The 21161-nt window shown below is 45.3% G+C and overlaps 1 pseudogene; it reads left to right on the top strand.

Moving 5' to 3' along the window:
• The window catches only part of LOC122942039, a 43475-nt pseudogene extending 27273 nt beyond the window's left edge, over positions 1 to 16202 (top strand).
• The last annotated feature ends 4959 nt before the right edge of the window (positions 16203 to 21161 follow it).

Raw genomic sequence — 21161 nt, 5'->3', positions numbered from 1 at the left:
GCTGCTAGATCATGTTGCATAGATGATTTTAATGCTAGCAGCATTTGCTTTGATGTGTCTTCTGACACTAGCTTATCTGATACAGGGTAGTTAGTGAAAAAATCTTTCCCTTGGGTATACATATTTTCAGGAGGAGAGGAGACCGGACTAACCTGTGTGTCGTTAGGTAGTTCTGTTCTCGATCTCCTTTTCTGTGGGCTGGAGGAAGGGGAGAAGCCGGTGTTTGCGGAGCCATCCCGGATGATAGGACGGCTAGATCCTGCTGCTCTAATGTCCTCCTGTGTGGTGGGGAACGGAGGTGAGTCGAGGTGGGAAGAAGCCAGAGGGACCGGAGGAGATGAGTAGGCGATGTGCCCTGTGACAGGCGCGGGAGAGTGCACGCAGCAGAGATGAAGGGGTGAGCTATAGAGGTGTCTGGGCTCCGGGCGCCATCTTAGAATTTCCCTCTGTCGAAGTATTTCTCCAGACTTTCGCTGCTCACCTTCGGGAGTAGCCTTTTCGGTTTCCCCATTGTATCAAGAGGCTGATTAGATGTTTGCCAGATGGGCTAAAATCCTGGGGGAAAGTCGCTGCTGTGCAGGAGCTGCTGGATCAGGAATCCATTACACTCGGCAGCCAAGCCACGCCCCAAACAAAAGTTTTTAAAAGATCTGTGGAGTAATTGGGGGGCCTTTTACAAGGGCCGATCAAGAACAAGCGTTCCTTTTGACTGATAATCAGCTCACGTAAAAAGGCCCCGTAGATTGTATAAATTGTACATAAGAGACATTATATAAATTGACACTCACTGATACTGAGAACAGAGGTTCACTGAATGTGATATAAGGTCCTCTAGTGGAGTCAAGGGCCACATCTGAGGTGCCCATACTATTTACCACCTATTATACACATAGTAGGATTTTGCTCTTTATCTAATACTAGCAAAACGACCCGGCTTCGCACGGGTATATTTCGTCTATTTCATTTTATGTTTCCGTGTTTCGTAAAAAGATATTGACAGTTTCCCCCATAACAGTGACCTCTACAGTACCTGGCCCTTTAACAATGACCTCCACAGTGGCCGCCCCTTTAACATTGACTTCCACAGTGGCCGCCCCTTTAACATTGACCTCCACAGTGCCTGACCCTTTAACAATGACCTTCACAGTGCCCGCCCTTTTAACAGTGACCTATACAGTGCCTGTCCCTTTAACGGTGACCGCCTCTTTAACAGAGACGTTCACAGTGACCGCCCCTTTAAAAAGTGACTTTCACAATGACCGCCCCTTTAATAGTGACTTTCACAGTGACCGTCCCTTTAACAGTGACCGCCCCTTTAACAGTGACTTTCAGAGTGACCGCACCTTTAACAATAAACTCCACAGTGCCCACCCCTTTAACAGTGACCGCCCCTTTAACAGTGACCTCCTCAGTGCCTGCTCCTTTAACAGTGATCTCCACAGTGACCACCCCTTTAACACTGACCTTTACAGTGGCCACCCATTTAACAGTGACCTCCACAGTTCCGACCCCTTTAGTAGTGACAGCTACAGTGCCCACCCCTTTAACAGTGACTTCCACAGTGCCCACTGTAAGGGATCGCCTCTTATTTGGGGGTCATTCTCACAGATACGACTTTAGGACACCAGGTTTCAGGTCCAAACCGTGCATTTATTGTGCACACTCCAACCAATACAGGTTATCATGAAGTCGCAGCTTCACCTAACACATGTGACATCCACATAAAATAATAAACACTTGCCCGGCTAGGCTCTAACTAACACAGAGTTTCCTGACTCACCTAAGTCCTTGTTCACACCCTGTGAACACAAGCGGCTTTCTCAGCCAATGTCCCACAGCCTCCTGGCTGTACAGAGCACAGTACGCCCACTGCCTCCAGTCCAGTGTCTCAGCACACATGGGGAATAGTGGTCTCTCAGCCCTCCTGGCTTGGACCACACAGAGCCTCCAGGCCTCTGTCCACAGGCAACACACTCCCCCCTTGCTGACACCCTGGGAGGTGCTTTGTGCCAGCCTGATTACTTCCAGCTGGTCTCACCTGTGGTGGAATAGGGGTGTGGACCGAACTATCCACCCCTTCCTTGCCTCTAACCTGCGTGAGACCTGTCACTGTCTCACATATCCCCCCCCCCTTTGTTCAAGCCCGTGAGGGTGAACACCTGCATAACCACGGGAGGCTGGTGAGAGGGCATCCACCTGGCCTGGACGTGGGGAACAGCCACCCACCCTGCTCTTTGGCTGCTCCCAATAAGAACCGGCCCAGATTGGCTTTACAGCCACACTAAGTAACACAGTGTCAGCGAGCACTAGCTGCCGCTGACACAGAAAATTACCGGTTCTTATTTCACCGAGGCCAGGAACCTCGGTGACACGTACCTTCCCTTTGTTCTGCCAGACCCACGCCAGCAGAGCTTGGTTTATCACCAAAACCAACATCTTGCCTAACCGAAACTGCCTAAAGGCCTCATGTGCCCATCTCATGACCAGATACTCTTTTCCTACTTTTTCCCGAGTGATAATGATGCGCTGTCGTATATTTTGATCTCTCTCTCTTTTTAGATCCTCTGGCTCCTGTACATGCGCCTCACGTCCTTTCTTGGACTGCTGTAGCTCTTGCCTAAACTGTTCCCAGTCATGGTCATATCCCGACACTTTCTCCTTTGCTTTGCAGGGCTCCTTCAACAAAGCATGCTTGCCCCTACTTGCTTCTTTTACGTGCATCTGGGTCACTTCTTCCTTCTTTCCAGCAGTCGTTACCCCAGCTACTATGGCAGTTTTAGAGACCTCTGCTTCTTTAGCGGCTTTTTCCACTTTGGCCGCGGCTCCCTTTGGCTTAACTTTGGTCTCTGTAGCACCTGGGGACTTCACGTCAACCAACACATCGGCCTTAACTTTTTCAGTCTTTGTCTTCTTGAAGTCTCCAGTCTCTTTGACCGCCTTCTCAGCCTTCTCGGACATGGCACCATACACTTGCCCTGATAACCCCTCCCCCTCTTTCTCATCGAGGCAGGAGGCACCAGGGTCTTCAGCAGACTCCTCGTCTTCTGTCATTTTCTCCAGAGGCTCACCCAGGACACTGTTCTCCTTTTGTGGAGGAGTCAGGAGATACAGCCCATCGTAATAGCCCGGATCCGAAAACTGATCGTTCACCTCCTCGTACTTCTTCCCCAGCAGCCTGCTGGCTATTTGGAAGGCCCTGTATGCAGAGGGGACGTATTCCAGGCCTAGGTTACACGCTACCACGGGTCTGTGGTCTTCGGCATCCACATCAGCCCCATCAACTGGTTTAGCAGAAGCATCTTCCATCTTCTCTGCCACAGCCAGCACCACAGTGCCACCCTCTCCAGTCCCATTTTTAACAGGCTCTGGCTTCTTGACGTCTTCCAGAGGATCTTCCTCTTCCGGTTTCTCACTTTCTTCCACCTGCTGTGCAGGAGCACGCTTAGGCTTCTCCACCTCATAGATGGAAGCTCTCATGAGCTCAAAAGATGCCATCTCTGCTCTAAGTTGCTTGTTCAGCCTCTCTAATTCATTTCGCTCCTCAAGCACTTCTTCAAGGGCTCTAGCCAAGGAGAGGGCCTTGGACTCTTTCTCCCGAGCATCAGCCTCCGCTCGGTCACGTTCTTCGGCATATCGAGCCGATATGTATTTCTCTTCAACCAAGAGCTGGTCAAACTTCTTTTGTTTCTTCTCCAATCTAGATACAGTTTGTCTCTGGTGGTCCAGGTCCACCATGCGATCACATAACTCTTGATCAAGTTGAGCCATCCTGGCTTCCAAATGTCTTTTCTCCTCCAAAAGAGCAGATTTTTCTGAGGCGCTGTTTAGAACCTCATCAGCCAGCTCATCTCTTTCCTGCTCTGCATGAAGTCTGGATCGCTCAGAAGCTGCAAGTTCCTCTTGAAGTTGGAGAATTTCCGCTTCTATTAGTGACTCTAGTTCCTTCAGTTCATTCATCTCTTTCTGTGACTCCTCTGGAGATTCCTGCAGTTGCTCTGCAAGAACCGCTAGCCCCATCTCTAGTGTATCTAGGGACTGTGCAGAGTGAGCGAAAACATCTTCAAGTTTGTAGCTGTACTGTCCTGTCAGGTCATCTACAACTGTCAGGATATGAGCTTCAGACACTAGGCTGTCACCCGACTGAACTCTCGTCTCGTCAGATATAACTGTCATCTGGTCGCTAGACTCGCTACTAGTAACCACTTTAGTTTTGCTGGGTCTTGACATGGTAGCCTCACTCTCGGAGTTGCTAACTGTCACGGCACATAGGCCACTTATACTGCTCGTGTCATTATTAACCCTGGCCTCTAGGGGCACCCCTGAGTCAATCCCCACCTGGGACATTTTATTAATCATAGAAACCTGTGGAGACTGCACATCCACCTCTGGTCCGTGTGGTACACCCTCTAGCCCCGCCACTTTGTCTACAATGGGGTCTCCTAGCGGTGTTTCTTCAACATTTATCAACACTTTTATATCAGACACATGTTTACCAACAGGGGGAGCTTTTTCCCCAATCACAGCCTGCAAAGGAAAAGGCATGTCATTATGATCACATATATCACATGACTTCACATTTCCATTATGCATTTCGGCAAACGTGGTACCATCACTGTTTTCAATGGTCCTTTCCCTTACAGGTACAGGTACAAGTTCTGCAGGAGTTTTTGCACTCTCTGCAGAAGTGTCTCCATTACGCCACAACTCCCAGCATAAGGGAAAATTGCACCCCAACACTCCCTCATGCATAAGCTTATCTGTAACATCAAGTTCATCAGTCTCTGTTCTAATTGGAGTCTCACGCTCAGTGAAAATCAGCAGATAGTCCTTATCCGCACGACTGTTGCACAATATTGTGCTACCTCTCACCCGGGCTAGCATGGGATCCCAGATCCTTGTCATCCCAAAACTAGCTTTGGTCATGGGCAACTGAGGTAACACAGAAACCTTCTCCCCTGCAGGTTTCTGCGAGGGAGCAATCACAGCAGGCTTATCCGCCTGTTCAGACACAGTTTTTTCTCTGTGTGACTTATTACCTACCGGCCCAGCAGGTATCAACTGCCGCCAGCTCACTGTCACTGGGTCTGCCACATAGTTAATAACAGGAACAGTCTTACCCTTTATAATCAACCATTCTGGTAAAGCAGTGACATCCTCTCCCGCGGACTCATCAAGGTTGTGGTTGCTCCTAGCAACAGCTTTACTGCACCTCCGCACTTCCTCTCTAGGACTCCGGACACAGTCGCAGGGAAGATATGCACTCCTGAGAACCGCACCGCTCTCCACCTCTTTATCTTCCCGACGGTTGCCCTTGGCAACGGCATATCTTTGCTTTTCCCCTGATAGTCCCGGCACACCACCAACCTCTTGGAACTTTGTACAGGGTCCATACAGTGTTGAGAACCCATTTCTCAAGGCCAGCTGCAACTGTGCCTCCAAAGCCTCTCGCTCTGCATCAAATTTCGCCAATTCATTTTTAGTGTAGCCAATTGCTATGGCCATTTCTTCTGCCTGCTGTATGCGCCAGCGCTGCCGGACATACTCTTCCCCGAGACCCATGGTAGCAGGAAAAGCTTTCAGCCACAAGTCCACTTTTGCTGGGCTACTGGCCCTTTAATTCACTGCAGTTTTACTTGCACCACAGCAAAATAGTTCACACTCTTATGAGCAGCACCTGCTCCACTGGACAAAAAAAAGCTTCCGTTCCTTTAACGCCACACACGGCAAAAAACAGCTTTTAGCAGCACCTGCAGTCTCAGCGTTGCCCCTAGCAACCGACCGTTGCCCTTCTCTCATGGACAACTTGCCCGCATCCTACACCAATTGTAAGGGATCGCCTCTTATTTGGGGGTCATTCTCACAGATACGACTTTAGGACACCAGGTTTCAGGTCCAAACCGTGCATTTATTGTGCACACTCCAACCAATACAGGTTATCGTCGCAGCTTCACCTAACACATGTGACATCCACATAAAATAATAAACACTTGCCCGGCTAGGCTCTAACTAACACAGAGTTTCCTGACTCACCTAAGTCCTTGTTCACACCCTGTGAACACAAGCGGCTTTCTCAGCCAATGTCCCACAGCCTCCTGGCTGTACAGAGCACAGTACGCCCCACTGCCTCCAGTCCAGTGTCTCAGCACACATGGGGAATAGTGGTCTCTCAGCCCTCCTGGCTTGGACCACACAGAGCCTCCAGGCCTCTGTCCACAGGCAACACACTCCCCCCTTGCTGACACCCTGGGAGGTGCTTTGTGCCAGCCTGATTACTTCCAGCTAGTCTCACCTGTGGTGGAATAGGGGTGTGGACCGAACTATCCACCCCTTCCTTGCCTCTAACCTGTCACTGTCTCACACCACCTATTTAACAGTGACCTCGACAATGCTCGCCCCTTTAACATTGACCCCCACAGTGCCCACCCCTTTAACATTCACAACGCCTTTAACAGTAATCTTCATAGTGGCCGCCCCTTCAGCAGTGACGTCCACAGTCCCTGCCCCTTTAACAATGACCTCCACAGTGCTCGCCCTTTTAACAGTGAACGCCCTAGTGCCCGCCTCTTTAACAGTGCCTGCCCCTTTAACAGTGACCTCCACAGTGCTTGTCCCCTTAACAGTGACCTCCACAGTGCCCGCCCCCTTAATAGTGACCTCCACAGTGGCCGCCCCTTTAACAGTGACCTCCACTGTGGCCGCCCCTTTAACAGTGACCTCCACAGTGGCCACCCCTTTAACAGTGACTTCAACAGTGGCCGCCCCTTTAACAGTGACCTCAACAGTGGCTGCCCTTTTAACTGTGCTGACCCCCTTAACTGTGATCTATTGGCTGATAAGGGACATGTGACCGTGTGTGCAGTGTATTTATGGCTATGTTGTTATGAAAACATGGATAAATTAAATATGAACTTATATTGACTGACACACCTCATATGACTGAATATTTAAGGACCTGCAAACTGCTAAAAACTGTGATCAGTTGTTATGGCAATCTGGAGTAGGACCAGCGAGCTTCTATTGGCTAATAAGGGACATGTGACCGTGTAAATGGCAGTTTGGATTTAAGTGAAATGCTTGCTGGCTTAAATTTGCTAATGCAGGTAATTTGTTGGGAATATTTTAGGAACGGTAAGTCCTAGAGAGCTTAGACCCGGTTGAAAACCTTCCCGGACACCTGATGTACCGGTGTGCCAAATTTGGTGAAGATCATTCCAGTCGTTTGGTCGCGCATAAAAAAAACGTCCTGACAGACAGACAGAAACTAATTTTTATAGATATATAAGAGACTAGCAGATGGACCCGGCTTCACATGGGTATATTTCATCTATTTCATTTTATGTTTCTGTGTCGTAAAAATATATTGACAGTTTCCCCCATAACAGTAAACTCTACAGTACCCGCCCCTTTAACATTGACCTCCACAGTGCCTGCCCCTTCAACAGTGAACTCCACAGTGCCTGCACTTTAACAGTGACCACCCATTTAGCATTGACCACCCCTTACATAGTGACCTTCATAGTATCTGCCCCTTTAACAGTGACCTTTACAGTGCCCGCCTCTTTAACAATGACTTCCACAGTGGCCGCCCCTTTAACAGTGACCTATACAGTGCCTGCCCCTTTAACAGTGCCTACCCTTTTAGCATAGACCACCCCTTTAACAGTGACCTTCATAGTGGCCGACCCTTTAACAGTGACCTTGACAGTGCCCACCCCTTTAACACTGACTTTGACAGTGACTGTCCCTTTAACAGTGACCGCCAATTTAACAGAGATTTCCACAGTGACCGCCCCTTTAAAAGTGACTTTCACAGTGACCGCCCCTTTAACAGTGACCTCAACAGTGCCTGCTCCTTTAACAGTGATCTCCACAGTGGCCTCCCCTTTAACAGTGACCACCCCTTTAACACTGACCTTGCAAATGCAGGTAATTTGTTGGGAAAATCTTAGGAACAGTAAGTCCTAGAGAGCTTAGACCCGGTCGAAAACCTTCTCGGACGCCTGATGTATGTGCCAAATTTGGTGAAGATCAGTCCAGTTGTTTGGTCGCGCATAAAGAACGTCCAGACAGACAGACAGAAACTCATTTTTATATATATAAGAGACTAGCAGAAGGACCCGGTTTCGCATGGGTATATTTCATCTATTTAATTTTATGTTTCCGTGTGTCGTAAAAATATATTGACAGTTTCTCCCATAACAGTAAACTCTGTAGTACCCGCCCTTTTAACAATGACCTCCACAGTGCCCACCCCTTTAACATTGACCTCCACAGTGCTCGCCCCTTTAACAATGACTTTCACAGTTCCTGCCCTTTTAACAGTGCCTGCCCCTTTAACAGTGACCGCCCATTTAGCATTGACCACCCCTTAAATAGTGACCTCCATAGTATCTGCCCCTTTAACAGTGACCTTCACAGGGCCCACCCCTTTAACAGTGACTTCACAGTGTGCGCCCCTTTAACAGATACCTCCAGAGTGCCCGCCCCTTTAAAAGTGACTTTCACTGTGACTGCCCCTTTAACTGTGACTTTCACTGCCACTGCCCCTTTAACTGTGACTTTCTCTGTGACTGCCCCTTTAACTGTGACTCTCACAGTGACCACCCCTTTTACTGTGACTTTCACTGTGACCGCCCCTTTAACTGTGACTTTCACTGTGACCGCCCCTTTAACTGTGACTGCCCCTTTAACTGTGACTTTCTCTGTGACTGCCCCTTTAACTGTGACTTTCTCTGTGACTGCCCCTTTAACTGTGACTTTCACAGTGACTGCCCCTTTAACTGTGACTTTCACAGTGACCACCCCTTTTACTGTGACTTTCACTGTGACCGCCCCTTTAACTGTGACTGCCCCTTTAACTGTGACTTTCACTGTGACCGCCCCTTTAACTGTGACCGCCCCTTTAACTGTGACTGCCCCTTTAACTGTGACTTTCACTGTGACTGCCCGTTTAACTGTGACTTTCCCTGTGATTGCCCGTTTAACTGTGACTTTCCCTGTGACAGCCTCTTTAACTGACTTTCACTGTGACCGCCCCTTTAACTGTGACTGCCCCTTTAACTGTGACTTTCACTGTGACTGCCCGTTTAACCGTGACTTTCCCTGTGACAGCCTCTTTAACTGACTTTCACTGTGACCGCCCCTTTAACTGTGACTTTCACTGTGACCGCCCCTTTAACTGTGACTTTCACTGTGACCGCCCCTTTAACTGTGACTTTCACTGTGACCGCCCATTTAACTGTGACTTTCACTGTGCCCGCCCATTTAACTGTGACTTTCACTGTGACCGCCCATTTAACTGTGACCGCCCCTTTAACTGTAACTTTTACTGTGACCGCCTTTTTAACTGTGACTTTCACCCCTGTGACCCCTTTAAGCAGTAAATAAATATGGCTGGGTTGTTATGGAAACCTGGAGTAAAACTGTATTTATGGCAGTTGGGATTTGAAAAGAAATAATTGCAGGCTTGTATTTGGGGGATGGCCTAATTTTGGAAATATCTCAGGAATGGTAAGTCCTAGAGAGCTTAGACGCTCTCTAAAACCTTCACGGACACCTGATTTACCTGTGTGCCAAATTTGGTGAAGATCGGTCTAGTCATTTGGTCACGCATAAAGAACGTCTAGCCAGACAGACAGAGATAGACAAAAACTCGTTTTTATATATATATAAGAGACTAGCAGAAGGACCCGGCTTTGCACGGGTATATTTAATCTATTTCATTTTATGTTTCCGTGTGTCGTAAAAAGACAGTAGCCACCCCTTTAACATTGACCTCCACAGTGGCCGCCCCTTTAACAGTGCCGGCCCCTTTAACAGTGATCTCCATAGTGCTCGCCCCTTTAACGGTCACCGCCACTTTAGCATTGACCACCCCTTTAACAGTGACCTTTATAGTGGCCGCCCCTTTAACAGTGACCTTTACAGTGCCTGCCCCTTTAACAGTGACTTTTATAGTGACCGCCCCTTTAACAGTGACTTTCACAGTGACCTCCCCTTTAACAGTGACTTTCACAGTGGCCGCCCCTTTAACAGTGTCTGCCCCTTTAACAGAGACCTTCACAGTGCCCGCCCCTTTAACAGTGACTTTCCCAGGGACCCCCCTGTAACTGTGACTTTCACAGTGACTGCCCCTTTAAAAGTGACCGCCCCTCTAACAATGACTTTAACAGTAGCCGTCCGTTTAACGGTGATTTTCACAGTGACCGCCCCTTTAATAGTGACTTAAACAATGACTGCCCCTTTAACAGTGACTTTCACAGTGACCGCCCCTTTAATAGTGACTTGCACAGCGACCGCCCCTTTAACAATGACTTTCACAATGACTGCCCCTTTAACAATGACTTTCACATTTACCGCGGCTTTAACAGTGACTTTAACAGTGACCCCCCTTTAACAGTGACTTTCACAGTGACCGCCTCTTTAACCCCTTAAGGATTCAGCCCTATTTCACCTTAAGGACTTTGCCATTTTTTGCAAATCTGACCAGTGTCACTTTAAGGCTGGGTTCACACCTGAGCGTTTTACAGCGCGTTCCTACGCGCTGTAAAACGCACAACAGGCAAGAACCAATGATTCCCTATGGGAATGGTTCTCACCTGGGCGTTTTACAGCGCGTACGATCGCGCTGTAAAACGCCCGACGCTCAAACAAGTGCTTGAGCTTTTTTTGGGGCGTTTGTCGCGCGTTCCCGCACATAGAAATTCGGGAACGCGCGACAATGTGTGAACGCCAGTCTCTGTATGCGCGATTGTAAACGCCCGTACAATCGCGCATACAGAGCGCTCGTTTCAGAACGCTCAGGTCTGAACCCAGCGTAAGTGCTGATAACTTTAAAACGCTTTGACTTATCAAGGCCATTCTGAGATCGTTTTTTCGTCGCATATTGTACTTTATGACACAGGTAAAATGAAGTTTAAAAATAATAATTTTTATTTCTAAAAAAAATACCAAATTTGCCATTTTTTTTTTAAAAAATTGAAAATTTCCAAGTTTCAATTTCTCTACCAATATAATACATAGTAAGACCTCCAAAAATAGTTATTACATTACAGTTATTACTTTACATATGTCTACGTCATGTTTGGATCATTTTGGGAATGATATTTTATTTTTTGGGGATGTTACAAGGCTTAGAAGTTTAGAAGCAAATCTTGAAATTTTCAAAAACCCAGTTTTTAGGGACCAGTTCAGGTCTGAAGTCACTTTGCGAGGCTTACATAATAGAAACCACCCAAAAATAACCCCATTCTATAAACTACACCCCTCAAGGTATTCAAAACTGATTTTACTAACTTTGTTAACCCTTTAGGTGTTCCACAAGAATTAATAGAAAATTAACAGCCAAACCAAACTCAACATTTATGGCCCTGATTCTGTAGTTTACAGAAACACCCCATATGTGGTCATAAACTACTGTATGGGCACACGGCAGGGCGCAGAAGGAAAGGAATGCCATACGGTTTTTGGAAGGCAGATTTTGCTGGACTGTTTTTTTTGACACCATGTCCCATTTGAAGCCCCCCTGATGCAACCCTAGAGTAGAAACTCCAAAAAAGTGGCCCCATTTTAGAAACTACGGGATAGGGTGGCAGTATTGTTGGTACTAGTTTAGGGTACATATGATTTTTGGTTGCTCTATATTACACTTTTTGTGAGGCAAGATAACAAGAAATAGCTGTTGTGGCACGGTTTTTATTTTTTGTTATTTACAACATTCATATGACAGGTTAGATCATGTGATATTTTTATAGACCAGGTTGTCACGAATGCGGCTATACCTAATCTGACAGGTTAGATCATGTGATATTTTTATAGACCAGGTTGTCACGAATGCGGCTATGCCTAATATGTATACTTTTTTTTTATTTATGTAAGTTTTACACAATGATTTCTTTTTTGAAGCAAAAAAAAAAATCATGTTTTAGTGTTTCCATAGTCTGAGAGCCATAATTTTTTCAGTTTTTGGGTGATTACCTTGGGTAGGGTATGATTTTTGCGGGATGAGATGATGGTTTGATTGGCACTTTTTTGGGGTGCATATGACTTTTTGATCACTTGCTATTTACACTTTTTGTGATGTAAGGTGACCCAAAAAGTTTTTTTTAGAACAGTTTTTATTTTTTTATTTTTTACGGTGTTCATCTGATGGGTTAGGTCATGTGATATTTTTATAGAGCTGGTCGATACGAACGCGTCAATACCAAATATGTATACTTTTTTTTTATTTATGTAAGTTTTACACAATAACAGCTCTTTTAAAACAAACAAAAAAATTATGTTTTAGTGTCTTCATATTCTGAGCCATAGTTTTTTTTTATGGGCGATTGTCTCAGGTAGAGGCTCATTTTTTGCGGGATGAGGTGACGGTTAGATTGGTACTATTTTGGTGGGCAAACGCCTTTTTGATCGCTTGCTGTTGTACTTTTTGTGATGGGTGTCTAATCCTTTACAATGCATTCCAATACTTCTCTATTGGAATGCATTGGCTGTATGAGTAATACTGTGTGTATTACTCGTACAGCTTCCGACCTGTGGGATCCAGGGGGCTGGATCTCACAGGCTCGTCACCGGAAGGCAGCGCAATGCCTCAGGAAAGCATCGAGCTGCCTTCCATGCCCATGCCATCGGGTCCCCCCTACAGCCCCATGGGGACCCAATGGCACCACCGCCGCCGCACCAGGTACCGTACCGGTACGTCATGGGTCCTTAAGGGGTTAATAGTGACTTTCACAGTGCCCGCCCCTTTAACAGGGACCTTCACAGCACCCTTCCCTTTAATAACAGTGAACTCCACAGTGTCCTCCCCTTTAATAACAGTGACCTCCACTGTGCCCGCCCCTTTAAAAACCGTGACCTCCACAGTGCCCATCCCTTTAAGCAGTAAAGAAAAATGGCTGGGTTGTTACATAAACCTAGAGTAAAACTGTGTTTATGGCAGTTTGGATTTGAAGAGAAAGACTTACAGGCTTGTATTGGCTAATGTGGGTCATTTTTGGGGAATATCTCCGGTCTAAAACCTTCCCGGACACCTGATGTACCTGTGTGCCAAATTTGGTGAAGATCGGTCCAGTCGTTTGATCGCGCATAAAGAATGTCCAGATAGACAGACGTCTAGACAGACAGATAGGAATTCATTTCTATATATATTTAAGAGACTATTTCATTTTGTTTCCGTGTGTCGTAAAAAGATAGACAATTTACCCCATAACAGTGACCTCTACAGTACCCACCCCTTTAACATTGACCTCCACAGTGGCCGCGTCTTTAACACTGACCTCAACGGTGCCCATCCCTTTAGCAATGACCTTCACAGTGCCCGTCCCATTAACAGTGCCTGCCCCTTTAACAGTGATCTCCACAGTGCCCGCCCCTTTAACGGTCACCGCCCCTTTAGCATTGACCACCCCTTTAACAGTGACCTTCATAGTGGCCGCCCCTTTAACAGTGACTTTCGCAGTGACCGCCCGTTTAACAGTGGCTTTCATAGTTACTGCCCCTTTAACAGTGACCGCCCCTTTAACAGTGACTTTCACAGTGATTGCCCCTTTAACAGTGACTTTCACAGTGACCGCCCCTTTAACAGTGACCACCCCTTTAACATTGACTTTCACAGTGACCGCCCCTTCAACAGTGACTTTCACAGTGACCACTCCTTTAACAGTGACTTTCATAGTGACACCACTTTAACATTGACCACATGTGAAGCTTTTAAACAGTGCCTGCCCATTTAATAACAGTGACCTCCACAGTGCCAGCTCCTTTAATAACACCAGTAACCTCCACAGTGCCCGCCCCTTTAAGCAGTAAAGAAAAATGGCTGAGTTTGAGTTTATGGCAGTTGGGATTTGAAGAGAAGGACTTGCAGGCTTGTATTGGCTAATGTGGGTCATTTTTGAGGAATATCTCAGAAACGGTACGTCCTAGAGAGCTGAGACCTGATCTAAAACCTTCCCGGACACCTGATGTACCTGTGTGCCAAATTTTGTGAAGATTGGTCCAGTCGTTTGGTCGCACATAAAGAGCGTCGAGACAGACAGACGTCTAAACAGACAGACAGAAACTAATTTTTATATATATAAGAGATATACATTTGTTTCTTATCAGGTTCGTTATTTGGAACAAGCTAACAGTGAACTGGAAGGTAAAATCCGTGAGTTCTACGAGAGAAAGTCCTCCATCAGCGCTTTTGACCCAAGTGAATTCTATAAGACAATAAACAAGTTACAATCTCAGGTAATATTATCTCTCTTGTATTTTAATTTTTTTTCCCATATTGTGTTGTTGCCACTAGATGGCAGTATGATAGGTTATCTATTGTTGCATTCATTCTTTTATTTTATATTTATCATTTATTCTACATTCCTTTTTAGATCCTTGAGGCCACCACCGATAATGCCAAGATATTACTGCAGATTGATGACGCAAAACTCGCTGCTGATGACTTCAAACTGAAGTAAGTGACATAACACCTTAATAGTTTTGACCACATGTGAAGCTTTTAAAGCAGTAGACATGGTGCATTATCACATATAACCTTCAATTCCTCTGTTTGCCCCTTTGCTCTGTAGATTTGAATCAGAACTGGCCATTAGGCTTGGAGTAGAGAATGACACAGCTGGATTGGGTAAGGCCCTGGATGAGCTGACCATCAACCGCTCTGATCTGGAGCTGAAGAATGAAGGCCTGAAAGATTTGCTGATCTACCTGAAGATAGACCATGAAGAGGTACGGCTATCCAGGGTCATGTTTTTTGGCAGGGACTACCTTACACCTACCTGTAACTTTTACTAATTATATCAGCTTTTTAATTGTCTTTGCTGTATATGTTTTTCGGTTAGTCTTGGTCGTCTGAGTAGCATTATCACAATTTTCCCTCGTTTTAGGAACTGGCTGATCTTGAGGGACAGATTGGAGGAAAGGTCAATGTAGAAGCTAATTTTTCTTCAAGCGCTGACGTGTCTAAGATACTTGCAGTAGTGAGACAGCAGTATGAGAACGTGGCAAAGAACCGTCAGGAGGTGGAGAACTGGTACCAAACACAGGTATGCAAAAAATCCAATAATGCTAGGTAGAAATGGCCAGAATAGAAGATCAAAATTTGAGTGAAGTTAACCCGTTCCACTGATTCTTGACTTCTTTTTTTTTCCAACAGACTGAAACCCTCAGGAAGGAAGTCAGCGTATGCAAACTAAATTTAGAATATTCTAGGAAAGAGATCACAGAACTGAGAAGTACATCCCAGAGCCTGGAAATTGAGCTACAATCAATACTGCACATAGTGAGTCTGCAGGTCTTCAAGTGTCCTTTAAGGGTGAAATCTATACCAAAAAATATACAGTATATACTCTGTATATCTTTATCTCTTCAACAGTCCGATCGCTTAGTTATAACATTGGTTCTCCCTTTCTATATTCCAGAAACAAGCTCTGGAAGGAATAGTAGCCGAAACAAATGATCGATATGGAAACGAACTTAGTAAAATCCAGATTTTGATCTCTCAGAATGAACTCGAACTCCAGCAAGTGAGATCAGACTATGAGAACCATTCTATGGAATATAGAAGACTACTTGATATTAAGACAAGATTGGAGCAAGACATTGCCACCTACAGGAGGCACTTGGAAGAGGAAGACATAAGGTATGGAGTCTGGACAAGAACTGTGATATTTACAGTATATAGTGGACTGTGTCATTTGTTGAATTATATTGAAAATCACTTTGTTCCTTTTTTTGTATATTTCGGTCACAACCACAATAAAATAATTTTTTATTATGTTTTATTTTTTTTGTCAACAGCTTGTTATCAGCTCAGCAGCTGGAAACACAGAAAAGTAAGTCATCTTTGCCTCAGGATTTATTTGTATACCATGTAGGTCCTAATGGGCCAACCCCTGATCATATACTGAATTAGGAGATAAGAATGTTATAGAAAGGGGGGTCCTCCACTGAGTGGTCACTCTAAGTGAATGTCCACCTTTTTACACAATCTAATATATTTTTTTTTTGTAAGTGTTATCTTAATTGCTCCCATTCTTAGCCTGAACCTTGTTTTACCTTCAGGTGTCAAAATTGTCAGCAAGGAACAAGCCCAAAGTACCAGCACAACAACAATCAAGACAGTAACAATTGTTATGGAAATGGTAGATGGAAAAGTGGTGTCCACATCAACTTTGGAATAAGTGTCCAAGATCTCAAGCTAGACATATCATGGATGAGGAATCTCTGATCAGCATCTGTCTGTTTTCTGTGTGTTCATCCTTTATAGATTGTTTCACTGGGTCACAACTTGTCTTAATGCAGTGCAGTTGCTCTGGTGATCTCTTTCCAACAATTCAGAATGTGATAGTTGCAGTCAGTGACCTCGGCCGTCACGTGCGGTACTACTGGTATCACTGCTTGGTGGTGCCAATATATACAGCACATGACCACTGAGGCTGGAGGAACAACTGTGCTGGATAGGCCAGGGATTTAAGAGGTAAATAGTGTTTTACAATATTTGCAGCTCTTTTTTTTATTTTTATTTTTAAACGGACATCTTTAACACTGATATTTATAGATTGTGCAAAACACCTCCTCCACCCTTCAGAGCATCTATGTCAGGCAGCTGGCATTCAAGACTTGTTCGGGCCAGGATATGAAATGTCTCAAACATTCCTTCTGCCATGGTAAAGGCTATGTACCTCCTGATTGCTTGGGTAAATTATAGTCCCGCCCCCTAGGAGTTTTAGAAGTCTCTTTACAGGGTGCTCACCTCAACATATGGATGGGGCACCCTGGGAAGAGATCATTGAGTAGCACGACGCATAGTCAGACAGGCATTACATTGATGTTGAAGTGGCGTTGTGGGATTTAAATATTGTTAACCTTTGCTCTGGATAGGTTATCAATATTTGATCTTGGGGTTAGACTCCTAGCTCCCCCTGCTGATCAGCTGTTTATAGAGACCTTGGCACTCAGATGAGCACTGTGACCTTTTCACAGTATACTAAGCACAGCACCTTACATTGTATAGTGGCTGTGATTGGTATTGCAGCCCAGGCCAATTCACTTGAATGGTATTAAGGCTACTTTCAGATATGTGTTTTTGCCTGATCCGACAGGAATCAGCAAAAACGCTTCAGTTATTGATAATACAATCAGCTACATCCGTTATAAACAGATCCAGTTTTGTTATCTTCAAAATGGCAATGACTGATCCGGCAATAAAACAATTGCAAGTCAATGGGTGCTGGATCCCTTTGCTATTGTGTCCGAGAAAACTGATACTGCATCATTGACTTGCATGGTGTGTCACGCCGGATCCATTTTGTTCCACATCCCATGCCGGACAGAAAAACGCTGCTTGCAGTGGTTTTCTGTCCGGTATGGGAACGCATCCAAACAGAATGGATTGCTGGATCTCAATACTGAGAAAGATAAAAATGCAGATGTGAAAGTAGCCTTAGCTGTACTAAGGTCATGTAACTGATAAATGTGACGTCTCAGGCTGAGGAAAAGTACGCAGCCCTAACCTGAGCACTGTGACCGATTTCAAATAGCAAGGGTCAGATCGCCGTAATCTCGCGATGCGCTGTGCCGGCATAGTGTTCCTTCCCTGTGCTGGCATCAGCCTCAGGGAAGGAACTGCGCATGCGTGAGCTCGCGCATCGTGAGATTACGGCGATCTGACTTTGTGAGCAAGGAGGAGATTCGTGGATACAGGCGATGCTGGGCTCCAGAACGGTTAGTACAGCCTCTTGGGCTCCTTACCAGGCTGATTTACACACACACACACACACACACACATATATATATATATATAATATTTTTTTTACACTCAATAAAACCACTCAGAGATATTGGACAGGTATATTGCGGACATGCTAGCGGCGATCTAGCCGTGCATGTCCACATCTCTATAGGGTAAAAAGAGGTGACAGAATCCCTTTAAAAATATATTTAAAAAAAATTAAGATTGAAATAAAAATTGTGCAATAGAAAAGATAAAGAAGATGCAGTCCTCACCGAAAACTCTCTTTACAGCTTTATTCACATTAAAAAATTAGCGGCATGCGGGCACAGCACAGTTCATAGGCAACAATTGTTTCGCTCTTGTTTCGGTTTCTCAAGCTTTCTGAAGCCATCAGTGACTGAGTCGGCGTGGGGAATAAATGCTTTCACGCCCTCGTCACTGATTAAACGAATGACACATGCGTTAAAACAGACAAAAAGACAAGACAAGCAAATAATGGCACTATAAAAACACTGCTAGGTCATCTTTATCATTTAACCCCAGAGGGCCCATGGCTCTAGTTTTTATAATCCAGGCTGCTTCTTTCTGCAATAAGATACGGCCTCTATCACCACCCCATGCTAAGGGCTGGACAACTTCAATCCCTGCAAAACACTGTCATTTCCTCCATGTGCTTCATGTACATGGTCAATCAATCTAGTAGCTCCAATTCTTGTCTTAATAGATCTCATGTGTTCTATAAATCTGATATATAAAGATCTGATGGTTTTACCAATGTATTACCCAAAAATGACATAAACTACAAACTGCATTTTGCAGGAAATAAATTGGTTGACCACGCACTCAGTATCTCCTTACCTGAAAAATCTCTTTCTATACATACACTGAACAAAAATATAAACGCAACACTTTTGGTTTTGCTCCCATTTACATGAGCTGAACTCAAAGATCTGAAGCATTTTCTACATACACAAAAGACCCATTACTCTCAAATATTGTTCACAAATCTGTGTTGATAATCCATCCCACCTCACAGGTGTGGCATATCAAGGTGCTGATTAGACAGCATGAATATTTCACAGGTGTGGCTTAGACTGCCCACAATAAAAGGTCACTCTGAAATGTGCAGTTTGATCACACAGCACAATGCCACAGATGTCTCAACGTTTGAGGGAGCGTGCAATTGGCATGCTCACTGCAGGAATGCCTACCAGAGCTGTTGCCCATGCAATGAATGCTCAATTCTCTACCATAAGCCGTCTCCAAAGGCGTTTCAGAGAATTTGGCAGTACATTCAACCGGCCTCACAACCGCAGACCACGTGTAACCATACCAGCCCAGGACCTTCACATCCAGCATGTTCACCTCCATGATCGTCTGAGACCAGCCACCCGGACAGATACAGCAACAATCGGCTTGCATAACCAAAGAATTTCTGCACAAACTGTCAGAAACTGTCTCAGGGAAGCTCATCTGCATGCTCGTTGGCCTCATCGGGGTCTGGACCTGACAGCAGTTCGTCATCGTGTGCCCATGAGTGGGTAAATGCTCACATTCGATGGCGTCTGGCACGTTGGAGAGGTGTTCTGTTCACAGATGAGTCCCGGTTTTCACTGTTCAGGGCAGATAGCAAGCAGACAGCGTGTGTGGCGTCATGCGGGTGAGCGTTTTCCTGACGTCAGCGTTGCGGATCGAGCGCCCCATGGTGGCAGTGGGTTTATGGTATGGGCAGGCATATGTTATGGACAACGAACACATGTGCATTTTATTGATGGCATTTTGAATGCACGGAGATACTGAGATGAGATCCTGAGGCCCATTGTGCCATTCATCCACGACCATCGCCTCATATTGCAGCATGATAATGCATGGCCGCATATTGTAAGGATCGGTACACAATTCCTAGAAGCTGAAAACATCCCAGTTCTTGCATGGCCAGCATACTCACTGGACATGTCACCCATTGAGCAGTAAGGCAATACTGTGCACATTTCAGAGTGGACTTTTATTGTGGGCAGTCTAAGGCACACCTGTGCAATATTCATGCTGTCTAATCAGCACCTTGATATGCCACACTTATGAGGTTGGATGGATTATCTCGGCAAAGGAGAAGTGCTCACTAACACAGATTTAGACAGATTTGTGAACAATATTTGAGAGTAATGGGTCTTTAGTGTATGTAGAAAATGTTTCAGATCTTTGAGTTCAGCTTATGCAAAATGGGAGCAAAACCTAAAGTGTTTCATTTATATTTTTGTTCAGTGTATATTTGCACATGGAGCAATGACCACATGCAAAATTGCCTTTTAAGGGGCGCTTTTTTAACCAATTTCGTTCTGTTTTTTGGAAATTACTCCTCACAATGACATCTTTAATTGTTTTACACCTCCTAAGGGCTTATGCACACAACTGTATGCTCTCTGAGACATACGTTCCATGAGCGGGCCATATGTCCCGGAGAGGCATACATCGTGCGCACGGGAGCGCACAGCATCATAGGTTACTGTAATGTGCTGCGCATTGGACCACCTGCGGGACTATTGTCCCGTACTCATATGATATTATGAGTGGGGGACAATAGCCCTGTTGGTGGATCGATGCGCACAGCATCATAGTAACCTATGATGCTGTGTGCTCGCGAAACTAACCTCACCACCGGGTTTTGGAGGAGCCTGTTTGTCAGCCTCTTGCCTCAGGATTATGGACCATATACTAACTTTGAAGGAGAAGACAGACCGGCCGCACAGCCTACATCTGTGGAACTGTTTGGGCAGGAAAGCCATGCTTGCGGTCAGCCAATTGTGACTTCCATGGAATTCGGGAACCCCTGCTCGGATCTGGGTGATTTTTGGATATGTTGTTCATCCAGATCAGAGCTATCAATGGATGTATAAATTATGGGGATATGTGGGGTTTTGAGGTGTTTTCTGTGTTTTGGGGAAAAATTTGTGTTTCTAGAGTGAATAAGTTAGCCCATTATGTTTGGTAATTGTATCACAGGCAGAGCCCATTGTGTTTTGGTAATTGTATTTTATTGATTGCGTCAAAGACAATGCCTATTCTGTTATTGAGTGCGTCACAGGCAATGCCATTGTGTTTGTTGAATGTATAGTTTTTGTGTTTAAACTGTAAAACTGTAAAGGATTGGCTGTTATGTTATGTCCTTAGTTCCCAACCAGGTCCACGGGGGTGGTATCCTTGTTGGAAAATGTGAATATAAGTCAATGCTTGTGTGTTCAATAGAGAGTTTCTGTTTTACCCTTCATCATGTTGAGGCTGGTATTTGGGTAACTGATTGACACTGGGGATTGCTATATGCTGAAGATTTGCTATACTCCCCTGGCTATTACTACTAGCTCTTGTAAGAGCTTGTTCATGGTTCCTGCTCTCTGGATTTAGGAGAGGTTCACCCACTGGAAGCTGACAC

This window comes from Bufo gargarizans, chromosome 6, assembly GCF_014858855.1.
Source record: "Bufo gargarizans isolate SCDJY-AF-19 chromosome 6, ASM1485885v1, whole genome shotgun sequence".
In the NCBI taxonomy this organism is placed as follows: Eukaryota; Metazoa; Chordata; class Amphibia; order Anura; family Bufonidae; genus Bufo; species Bufo gargarizans.
Note: the sequence above shows the minus strand (reverse complement) of the source record. Positions and strands in the feature narration are given on the sequence as shown.